Raw genomic sequence first — 12,151 nt, 5'->3', positions numbered from 1 at the left:
AAACACCAGAATCCAGACCCTCAAATAATGGGGGCGTAAACGCCGAGAGTGCCCAGCCCCCACCCCTGCCTGTGCTGCACAAAGTGGAGAGCAATCCCTGCGTCCTGGAAGGAATGATGCACTGCAGGCAACCCTTGAGGGGAGGCCCCGATCCAGCTGGGCAGACAGACCTCCGGAGACCGAGCCAGTGGCTGCGTCCGGATCTTGGAGCCAGGTCACCAGAACAAGCCCTTCTTGGATAGGTCACACCCACAGAGTGATTGCACTGGGCTGAACGGTAGAAACATCAAAGACCCTGAGCCACGTTTGTTTGGTTTACCCCTTGTCGGAGGGAGGTTCTCCGCAAGGCGTTGCAATTCTGGACAGTCAGTTGAGGTGAGGCTACAGGAAAGATCAGGAAACCATGACTGCAGAGTTTAAACACAAGCCCAATGTGGGGCTCGAACCCACAGCCCTGAGGTCAAGGGCCCCATGCTCTACCGACTGAGCTAGCCAGACACCTGCGTGCCACAGGGTTTGTAATTCCCAGCTGGTGGGGTTGACTGCGGGTGGCAGGAAATTAATCAGAAGGCGAATCAGACCTGGGCTCCAGGGACCGCACAGCTATAATCCTCCTCAACACCCATAAACCAAGGCGCTCGGCTCTCTACTGGCATCCCGGTTTCAGGGTGCTTGTCGTCGGGGACTTCCCTCACCATCCCGGGGCTCCAGCCCCTAAGCCACGTCGGAACCGGAGCCCGTCCGTCTCCCAGGAACAGGAGAGCTAGCCGTTCTCAGTGACCGCCATGCGCCCCCAAAGAGTGGGGCAGCCTCGCGGGAGGAGAAAGGGGACCGAAGGAAACGGCGTGGAGATGACAACCAGAGGAGTGGACGATTACCCCTCTCTTGTTTGCTCCATGGGCGGAAACAGTGGAGCCTCCAGGCCTGCGCCGGGCCCTCCCTGGGTGCACTGAGTGAGGAGACAGAGCGACTGGCTCGAATGAACCTCCTCTCCCTTCCGCCGGCCTCCCTCTTCTTCTGCTAGACCCAGCCGGGATTCCGGCCTCTTGCCCTCCACTCCCGGCCTTCTGCCCACGCAAAACAAGCCTCCCAGAGCTGGGTGCCGAATCGGGTTCTGCTGACACCCTCCTGGAGAGCCGCCCCCTCTCCACAATCAACAATCACAGAGCCACATATATGGGACAAACCCCCGTCGGGCCGGTGCCCTGGTGGAGTGCACAGCCTAACCGAACCCACACGGCAGGCACACGGCAGAGTCTCACTAACAGGCTATCTTGCTCCCCACGCCCCGCCCCGCCCGTGTTCCCAGGCCAGTTTCCCCAAGGCTAAATCAGAAACAGCGACACCACACGTGGGGCTGGAACCCACCGCCCTGAGCTCTACTGACTGAACTGCCCTGAATGTTAAAGGCGTCAGAAACTGGCCGGTACCAGGCGGCCGGGGCGGGTGGCGGGGGGAGGACACTGAACCTGAACTGGGGCTCCCGGGTGGGTCAACAGTACTCATCCCGGCCCCAGTGTCCGATCTCAAGGCTAGAACTAGCTGGAGCATCGATTCGAGCCAGCCAAGGTCGGGACTCCAGCACTTCGCGGGTGCCTGAACGAGACCCTAGGGTCTTCCGGCCAGGTTCCCGCCCATGCCAGTGCTCTGGCCTTTTCTCCCTGGTCCTTTTCCCGGCTGGAGGATGGACACAAGCCGGACGGAGGCCGAGGAGGCATGGCCCGATCCAGGTCTGAGTTTCCGACGACGGCCACAAGAACCAGGCCCACTGGGTAGCAGCGGCGGCACCAAGGGGTAGATCAGAGAGGCCATGGCACAGCCTCCTGGGTATGCGGGAGCTGATGTCTGTCTGTCCGTGGGTCCGAGGGTGTTTCGACCCCTGAGTGGCCTTAGAGGTAGGCTGAGCTGGTCCTGCCCCTCTGATGCTCCACCCAGCAACCAGGAGCTTGTCACCCGCTTCTTCCGAGGGAGGGCAGCGCCTGGCAACCCACCAGAGCCCCCTCGCCCCTTCTCTTTGCCAGCATTTCTAAGAGTGCTGTTTGATTCTGTCTTAATCTTCTAGAGCATTTTACACGTTCTTGTTCTTGAAAATACTTTCATCTTTGTTGTCCATTTATTTAGGCATAATAAGGATTAAATAATATTGCCATGCCTTAGATTTCCACTAATGGCGACTCCATGTGTTACAGAGTAGGACTGCTCCATAAGGTTTTCTTGGCTGTAATCTTTAAGGAAGCAGGTCATTAGACCTTTCTTCTACAGCACCGCTGGGTGGGTTCAAATCACCAACCTTTAGGTTAGTAGTTTAGCGAAACAATTTGTGTCACTCAGGGACTCCATAATAAGGATTTAAAAAAAAAAAAAAAACTGTTGCTGTTGAGTCTATTCTGACTCATAGTAACCCTACAGGACAGAGTAGAGAACTGGCCCAGTAGGGTTTCCAAGGAGTGCCTGGTGGATTTGAACTGCCAACCTTTTAGTTAGCAGCTGAACTCTTGACCGTTACACCAACAGGATTTCCAATAATAGTAGTAATAATAGTAATAATATTACAATCTATGTCTGATAATCTTAGCATCTGAAGTCTTTGCAGTTATATTCATGCTGCCTATTGTTTATTGGTTCTTGCTCATGGTACTTTATGTCCTGGTTATTTCTTACTGTGAGCTGCTCATTTGTGAAATCTAGAATCAAAGTGTGTTTCTCCACCACAGAAAGCTTCTGTTTGCCTATGCCAGGGTCCCAAGGGCGTTTCAGTCATAGGTCACTTTAAACTAATTTCTGCTTAAGGTGGTGGTTTGTTTCCTTGTTCCCCTGCCCCCTGCCAAAATTGGTCCTTAAATACATGAAACTGGATTATTCATGACAAGGAGCACTGGTGGTGCAGTTGGTTATGTGTGCTCATCTGCTAACTGTAATGTCAGTGGTTCAAACCCACCAGCTGCTCCATCGGAGGATGAGGCAGTCAGCTTCTGTAAAGATTACAGCCTTAAAAATGCTGTGGAGGTGTTCTACTCTGTTCTACTCTGTCCTATAAGGTCACAATGAGTCTGAATCCATTCAAAAGTCTCAAACCCACCATCCACCCCAAAAAACGAAGACTCTACCAATAACATCTGTCTAGCCATGTGATCTCCATTCCCCTGCTTCCACCTCTCCAGTGTGACGGTCCACCAGATCTTGTTTGAGGCAGATTCTGTTGGGCCCTCAGCACTCCTCTTTCCAGAACATGCTGAAGGCACTGGACAGCAAGCACTTGTGACTGCCCACCAGAGGGCTCTCTCCAGTCCCATGGTGGATGGCAGAGCTGATCACCCTCATGTGAGTACTGACTAGGTGTAAACCCACTGAGCCTCGCTCTCACGCCTAAATACTTGGGGAACAAGATGCCTTCCAGCTGAGGGGTTCTGAAGAACCAATTTTCACCCCTTGTAGAACTTTTCAACAGTACAGTAAAATCAGAAAGCCAGAGCCTGGGTAAGGCAAAGAAGGAAAACTCAAATATTTTCCACTAAAGCAAGCAATAGAAAAGTGGTAAGACTGTAATCTATCAAAGGCAGAAAACTTGCAAAACCTGAAAAACAGGGCAGTCTTGTGGCGTTCCAGCTCTCACAGGTTTCGCTGTGTATTGTAGGTTTATTAATAAAAACCAAAATCAAACCAGTTGCAGTTGAGTCGATTTTGACTCATAGTGACCCTATAAAACTGCCCCCATAGAGTTCCCAATGAGTGCCTGGTGGGTTCGAACTGCCGACCTTCATTAGTTAGCAGCCGTAGCACTTTAACCTCTACACCACCAGGGTTTCCAAGGTTTATTAACAGACACTTGATATTCTGTACCACAGCTTTAAGGCATGCGCTCTCCCGAATCCAATGCTTGACATTTTTTTAGCTGGTAGGGCTTTGGGGGTGGGGGTGGGGGAGCAGAGAGTAGCCATGTGTAATCACAGCCTCAAACCAACAACTCATCCAATATTGTTCTTCAGACGTTTGGACTTTATAACTTTCCCAAGTTAGTGGAACCCAGTGTTGCACGTCTGGGGTCCCTGTGTCTGTTTACTGATCTGTGAGGTGATCCCGGTGTCCCACGCAGAGCTGATGGGCAGACTAGAGCAAAGAGGTGTCCCTCCGGGTAGGTGCTGGAATTCAGCCTGCAGCTCCAGGCCCTGGGACTCCTTCTGGATCTTGGGCAGGGGCAGAGAGGAGCCCCAGGAGATGAAGCCCATTTGAAAAAGGACCCAGAGGCAGAGGGGAGGGGAGGGGAGGGGAGGGGAGGGGAGGGGAGGGGAGGGGAGGGGAGGGGAGGGGAGGGGAGGGGAGGGGAGGGGAGGGGAGGGGAGGGGAGGGGAGGGGAGGGGAGGGGAGGGGAAGAAGAACAAATCCAATATCCCTTCAACTTCCCCAAGGTGCCAGTACCTTAATCACTAAATTCTGGCCTCCTGGGCCAGGGACTGTGGTGGGAACCCAGGCTCAGGCTGTGATGGAGTCTGACTGTGGGGAAGATGGGTCCTACTGAAATAGAAAGGACTCCTCTCTTCTTCTGTGCTGAAGTTTGTACAGACAAAAGTAACATATCAAGGCGGGGACAGGGTTGTGGCTACAGGGCCCCAATTAAATTTAAAAAGAGTCAGTGGCAGATTTTTTAAAAAGCTCAAGGCCTTTTTATTTTAGTTATATTAAATATTTATTACTGTGTTTATTTCCTCTTTTTAAAAAAAAAAAAAATACTTCATTGTGGTTTTGGTGGGGGTTTATCCAACAGTTTAGGTTCCCAATCAACAATTTCTACACAAGTTGTTCAGTGACGTTGGTTACATTCTTCACAATAGGAACATGCTCATTATTTCTGTTCTGGTTGTTCCATTTCCATCAGTCTAGTTTCCCTGCCCCCCTTACCTTCTCATCTTAGTTTTAAAGTAATTGTTGATGGTTTGGTCTCATACAGGTGATTTCTCAAAGGAGCACAGTAGTTATGGTGTTACTCTTTTTTTTTTTTTTTTGAGTCTATTTGTTATTATTTAGTTACAAGGTGACCTCAGGGGTAAGTTTCAGTTCATGGTTTGAAGAGTATCACAAATTGACAGTTTGAGAGAATCCTCAGCCTCTACCGGTCTAGCAGGTTTGGTGTTCTGAGGCCTTTTTTTAAAGACCACCTTCCACAAGGTCGGATTCAATGTCCAGCTCTCAGGTCTCCTTGGAACTTAGATCTCTGAATAGCACCCATAGGGAAAAAAAGTTGGGCTCTTTCGGGTTTGAACCTGGGACCCCTGGCAACTTAAGCAAGAATCATACCCCTAGACCAAATAGCCACAAACCACAGATTTAGGGCATGGCTCTGTGGCAACTGTGTCCTGCAGCAGATGGGAAAGCCAACCAGTGCAGGGTGAAGACTAGGGATCGCGGACTCCTGGGAAAGAGCTCAGACGCTACAGGGAGCCCAGCGGGCCCACGCCCTTCGAGCATGATATTTCTGAGCCCGCCCTCCTCTGCTGCAGCCTCCACTGCGTGCTGGGACAAGCACCAGCCTGCCTAGGAAGGCAGACTACCAGGCGGCATCTGTGCGTCTTGGTACCACAAAGGCCCGCGTTAGGTCAGTTCACAGGCATTGGTCTCAGCCGCGAGCCCGCTGGGGACAAAACCTACGGGGACCTCCTGACCCAACAGGACAGACAGACAGTCCTCGAAAGGGCAGCAGCTGCGTCGAGGGCCTTGGAGCCGAAATCACGAAATCCTTGGAAAGGCCGCACCCACAGTGGGTGCTGAAAATACACCTGTCCCTCTGCCTTCCCACACCCGCAGGCTTCTCTGGGCTCCGCTCCCCTCACTCCCAGCAAGAGCAAAACCAAGGAAACGAGCTCCCGACATGGGGGCTCGAACCCACTTGGCTAAAATTAGGAGTCACCTGCCCCAGTAGTGAACCAGGCAGGCAGCGCCAGCTGTGCCCTCAGGTGCGGAGAAGGCCAGCGGCCTGAGCTGCAGCCCCTGGAGGAAGTGAGTCAGGCCACCAACAGCCCTGGTACAGGGGCGAGTCAGTAATGCCCTACCCCTATGGGGGTGTCGAGCCGGGTCCTGGGGGAGGGTGGAGGACACAGCCCGCCGAAGAGCAGTGGCCTTGTCCAGGATCCAGGAGTCCAGGAGTCCGGGTCAGATTCAGGGCACACTTGGCTGTTGGTCTGTCCTTCCAAGTGTCCAAGAGTGATCCGATCCCCAAGAATCCGGCAGGTGTAAATGAACCTGTCCCCAGCCCTGCAGGGCCCGACCTTTCCCCTCCCAGCAGCCCCCCCCCCGCCCCCAACTCATGCGAATTTCCTCGGACCCAGACCAGCCAGGAGCGCCCATTGAAGTTTTGCCCGGGGAAGCCCGGGCCGCCCCTCCCTCTGCTTTCCTCTAAAACGCGATCTGTAGTACTAGTAGGGCTCATCTCGACCTGACAGGTGAACCTCTGGAGCCCACGCAAGAATTACAGCACTTGCGCAACAACCAACCAACCAGGGTGACTTGTGTTTATTTCCTTATTCTAAATAACCTTCCCCGGCCCAGGATCCCAGCTCCGGGTTGTGAATATGGGTTCAAGCCCCACTCTCAGCACCTGATCTTTTGGGACCCTGACTCTATTGTCAGGGCAGACAAGGTAGTCCCAAATGGCCGAGTTTCCCGACCCTGGGGATCCCCCAACGGCAGTGTCAGCTGGAACCTTCCACCTCCTGGGTCTCCCTTCTACCTCCTGGGTCCTCCATCTCCCTCTGAAAAGGTGAAAATGTCACCCTAAAGAAGGGAGGAAAACCAGAGCTCATCTGGGATTTGAACCAGGGACCTCTGGCACCTAAAGTGAGAACCACACCCCTAGAGCAAGGAGCCACCACATCACTGTCAGTTTAATTAACCTTCATCTGATTGACAGATTACTCCAATCACCCCATGCCATGGTTGCTAGCACTGGCACGTCTGAATCCCAGGATGTGGTTTGCAGGTTCACATCCTTAGTCAGATTTTCAGGCGAAGGGTTAGTTCTGCTGGATAACTGGGTAAACCAGCAATACTACCCACACTCTTAAGCCTCCACACAGTCCCAGCTGTGCTCAGCATTTGATTCTCCTCAGTCCACATGATTTTATTCCCCTTAGTCCACATGACAGACAAGCTCAGCATTTGATTCCCCTCAGTCCACATGACAGATTAGTGAGTAAAGGGGCCTTCAGAGGCATTTGGCCACCAGTCCTCTAGCTGCCCCCAGCCTTCAGCTTTTCCCAGTCAAGCCCCAGACTTGACAAATACAGGTTAAACCTGCTGTTCCCCGTTGGATTCCTGACCCACAGAATCTACCAGCATAAAATAGTTGTGTTATGATACTAAATTTGGGGATGTTTGTTACACAAGAAATATATTTAGTGGTAGAATTTTGAAAGTTTCTTCCCCTGAATTCTAGAACTAAAAGAGAGTATCCTCTAGTACACTCCTATTTATTGTTTTATTGGGAGTCCTAGATAGAGAAATAGGGCAAGAAAAGTAATTAAAAGGTATAAATAAGAATCAAAAAATCATTAAATACTTAATTAAATGATTAAATACTTCCATTATTCACAGATGACATGCCCGAATACATAGAAAAATCTAGATTAGAAATAATGAATAAATTTCCAAGGTCACTGAATCCAAGATCAATATGCAAAAATCAATAGCATTTTTAAAGATCAGCAAAAAATAGAAAATTACGTTCAAACATAATTTACCCTACTGTCCAAAACATCAAATACGTGGGAAAATTCTAATGAAAGGTGTAAAGCCTATCTGAGAAAACTATAGAACACTAATGTGATAAGTTAAAAAAAAAATGTTAATAAATGGAGGCATACAGCATGTTCATGAATTGAAAGATTAAATATTGTAATGATAGCAAATCTCTCCAAACTGATCTATAGAAAAATCTCTAACAAATCCAGTTGCTATTTTTCTGAAAATTGACAAGTTGAATCTAATACGGAAATAAACAAATGAACATGTCATGGATTAAATTATGTCTCCCCAAAAACATGTGTCAGCTTGGTTAGGCCATGATTCCCAGTATTGTGTGGTTGTCCTCCATTTTGTGATTGTAATTTTATATTGAGAGGATTAGGGTGGGATTGTAACACCACCCTTACTAAGGTCACTTCCCCGATCCTGTGTAAAGGGAATTTCCCTGGGGTGTGGCCTGCACCACCTTTTATCTCTCAAGAGATAAAAGGAAAGGGAAGCAAGCAGAGAGTTGGAGACCTCATAACACCAAGAAAGCAGCACGAGGAGCAGAATGCATCCTTTGGACATGGGGTCCCTGCACCTGAGAAGCTCCTCAACCAGCGGAAGCTTTCCTCCAGAGCTGACAGAGAGAGAAAGCCTTCCCTGGAGCCAACGCCCTGAATTTGGGCTTGTAACCTACTCAAAAGCTACTAGACTGTGAGAAAATTAATTTCTCTTTGTTAAAGCCATCCACTTATGATATTTCTGTTATGGCAGCACTAGATAACTAAGACAGAACCATAACTAAAACAAGTCTAAAAAAAAAAAGTCTAGAGGGTTTATAAATTCATGAATGTCAAAACTTATCATAAAGCTAAATTGGTTTTCAAGCAAGGGTAGACAAAGAGACTATGGAAAAAGCTTTCCAGAAATAGAACCATATGTATTCAGATTCTTGACCTGTGAACATGTTTTCACAGCAGAGCAGTGGCAGAAAGGGTGGTCTTTTAAATAAATAGTTCTGGATCAGAAAAAATAAATATTGAACCCTCCCTCACACCATACAAAGAAACCAATTCATGGTAGGTTGTAGTCCTAAATATGGAAGGGAAGGGAAGATACTAGAGAACAAGAAACTAGAGGTTTTGTTCACTTCTGTGCATTGACTTGATCAAAACGAGTGCTGGGCAATGAATAAGGAAGACCAAAGAAGAATTGATGCCTTTGAATTACGGTGTTAGTGAAAAATATTGAATACTCGATGGACTGCCAGAACAAACAAATCTCCCTTTGAATGTCACCAATTGCCAACCTGACACAAAGGGTACTTGTCTTTTCCCCGAGTAAGAATACATATGAAAGACAAACTTTATATTCAGCATTCAGCATGCTTTATTTTGCTTGAATCAAGTAAAAGGAGTCAGCGGGGATCTAAGCCTCTCCAAAAGACTGACTGGAAAAGGGAAGCAAGGCTAGGGCTTATATGGGTTTGGTGGAGACAATAGAGTAATGAATATTTAGTGGGCTTCTTTCAAGGGGCGGGTACTTCTCAGAATGGCGGTGTATGTTAATTAGGTTGCTGCACATCTGGAATCTAAGAGGGGACCCACTGATATTCAAGATGGAGTCCTCTCAGCAGCCCTTGACATCACTTATTATGAGATACAGCAAAAGCGCACTTGATCTTCGGCACTACATCCCCGTCTTCAGAGGGCTAAAGAAGGTCAAACAGCAGTCACACTCTTCTCCTCTGCACATATGGAGCCTGCAAAGGAGGAGGGGACTAGAAAGACATTAAGAAGGAGATAGTGATTCACAGGCTGCCCCAATCCTATCTCATGTTGGCAGGGTGGGTTCCTGTTTACCCAACTTCTAGATGGTAATCTTTTTAAAAGCTCTTTTGTTCAACCACCGGCACAGTTAACCCTATCTGTCTCAGGAAGAAGTAAAGACAGAACACTCCTTAGAAGTGAGGATAGTAAGACTTTGTCTCATGTTTTTCAAGAGGGACCAGTCCCTAGAGAAGGACATTATGCTTGGTAAAATAGAGGGTCAGCAAAAAACAGGAAGACCCTCAACAAGATGGATTGACACAGCGGCTGCAACAATGGGCTCAAACATAGGAATGATTATAAGGATGGCACAGGACTGGGCAGTGTTACAGTCAGGTATACATAAGGTGGCTATGAGTTGCAACCAACTTGACAGCGCCTAACAACATAACAACAACATAGTCCTACCTGAGAGAAATGGGTGCTGTCACTATGGAGTGGCCAATGCTCCACCGTATTCTAAAGATGTGAAAGTTTTGGAAATAAAGGCAAGTCCTGAGTGAGTGAAGATAAGAGGTTCATGGGCTTGGCCCTGTGTGCAGGAAGGATGTTTGGGGCAATCACAGAACAGCCATTTACAAGAGCCTCCCTGGCCACTGGGGCAAGATTCCCTGAGAGCCTCATTATAGATAAGCAGAAAGTATTTGCGTTTATCTGAAGAGGAAGACTCTCAACAAGATGTATTGACACAGTGGCTGCAACAATGAGCCCAAACATAGCAATGATTGTGAAGATGAAGCTGGACCTGGCAGTGTTTCGTTCTGTTGTACTTAGGGTTGCTATGAGTCGGGACCAACTTGATGGTACCTAACGATGACAATTTTGCTTTCTACTTCCTGGTCCTTTTGGATCCAATAATGATGACAAAGAATATTAGTTAACTCCAAGGTCAGAATTTGGAGATGAAGTGATCTGGGTGGAGACAATTCCCAGACAAAATTCCTGGGGCCCTCAAATTTCATCACAAAGCTCGCTGATCTCCACTTACGGAAATGTCATTATTAAGACATTTTTCTTCTTGCTTTTTTAGCTCAGAAACTGTGTGGATTACACTGTTATCTCTGTAAACCTGTTTTTTTCTCTTCTCTGATCGTCTACTGCATGGACTTAGTGATTCTTTAGTCAATGGGAATGCTGAGGTACTTTATAAAGTTGTCCTTAATCCTTAAAGCATTTGGTGTGAAGGACAATCTTTGTGTAATGGGGTAGGGGAAAGAAGGGGAAATACCAGGAAGTGCATAGCATGTCATGACTGAGGAACTCCAGGCTCCTGGAGTAGATTTCTCTTGGGATGTCTTTCCGACTCACAAGGCATCACTCTGTTCAGAGAGTGTCCCCCTAATCCATAGATCCACAAGTGTGTTTCTCCTTCCAAGGGGCTCATAATTCTCATTCTGGAAGACCCCCAAAAATGCAAACAACTGCTGGAGAAGGTTGTACAGGACACATTGAGAGCATAAATCAAGCAATTCCATTGGATTTGGTGGAGAAGAATAAAGAAAGACTTGAGTTTTAAACACAAATAAGGGCTTTTCAGGAAAGGGAGGTCAGTTTGGGGAAGGAGGCTTGTGAAGATATTGTTACTATGTTTCAAAGACTAGCTTATACAGTTATATTAAAACATTAGAAAATATATTCTCTCTACTTCAATACTAAAACACTAAAGAAAATATGTTTTCTCTACTTCAATCCCCCCCCCCTTTTCTTTTTTTGCAAGTTTCTCATTCTTGGGAAACGGGGGGGGTCATATCTCTCTAGCTGGATGGGGGTGTAGAGGCCTAAAGGTTAGAGAAGTGGAACTCTTGTGTTGTCTGAGTTAAACTATTATGTTTCTCTTCTTGATGGGGAATGGGTTGAAATCTCTGAGCAGCCACCATTTGGAGTTGGAATTTTTGAATCGCTTGAAATGACTCTATGTTTCGGAGGAGAAGGCACCAACTCATTAAGGCATACACTACAACACATAAGCTTGTCTAGTGAGAGGAACAATGCATGCAAATGTTAAAATAGCGATTAGTAAAAGGGCTAGAGTAAAAACAATTCTTAATATTTTTATGGCACTTATGATGCTTATTTACCGGTCTTTGTTTTGTCTCTTGAATAGTCACATAAGTCTTTTAACTGGTTCATATATTAAAAAGGCAAAAATGGAAAGCAGACAAGCATGTTCCTAGAGTCATGTCTTCTTTAAGTCTTAAGAATATTATAAGGTATAAAATGGGCAAAACCATTGAAAGTTTCTCCTTTTTACAAATTGGCTAGAAACTGTAATTTTATATTTTGAATTGTCCTTTTTAACAATTATTGGTACAGGTTTCAGTAACTGACAGGAGGGTCTTTACTGGTCCAACAAATTTCCTATTCACTAAACGTTAGTGGAAAAAAAGGGAGTCTTTTGTGTTCTGGCTTATGTGAAAGGTTTCCTAAAGATATTTTTCTTTCTTAGTTTTTAAGATTGTCCCATCTATTGTCTTTATCTCAGGGCTCAGTTAATGTGTCCTAGTGAGTCCTTGTGAGCCCAGCTTCAGCTGGGTCACTTTCTCAGTGTTCAAGGACAGGGAATAATGACTCTAATATTATTTCTTAAATCATTCTCTCTTTTT

General features: G+C 47.2%; 1 non-coding gene across 1 annotated transcript; it reads right to left on the bottom strand.

The window, feature by feature from the left end:
- Positions 1 to 425: 425 nt before the first annotated feature.
- On the bottom strand, positions 426 to 498 carry TRNAK-CUU (transfer RNA lysine (anticodon CUU)). The gene has a single exon. It is a non-coding gene; the product is annotated as a tRNA-Lys (tRNA).
- Between the last annotated feature and the right edge of the window lie 11,653 nt (positions 499 to 12,151).

Source organism: Loxodonta africana, chromosome 12 (assembly GCF_030014295.1).
Source record: "Loxodonta africana isolate mLoxAfr1 chromosome 12, mLoxAfr1.hap2, whole genome shotgun sequence".
Classification (NCBI taxonomy): domain Eukaryota; kingdom Metazoa; phylum Chordata; class Mammalia; order Proboscidea; family Elephantidae; genus Loxodonta; species Loxodonta africana.
This window is presented reverse-complemented; position numbering and strand designations above follow the sequence as displayed.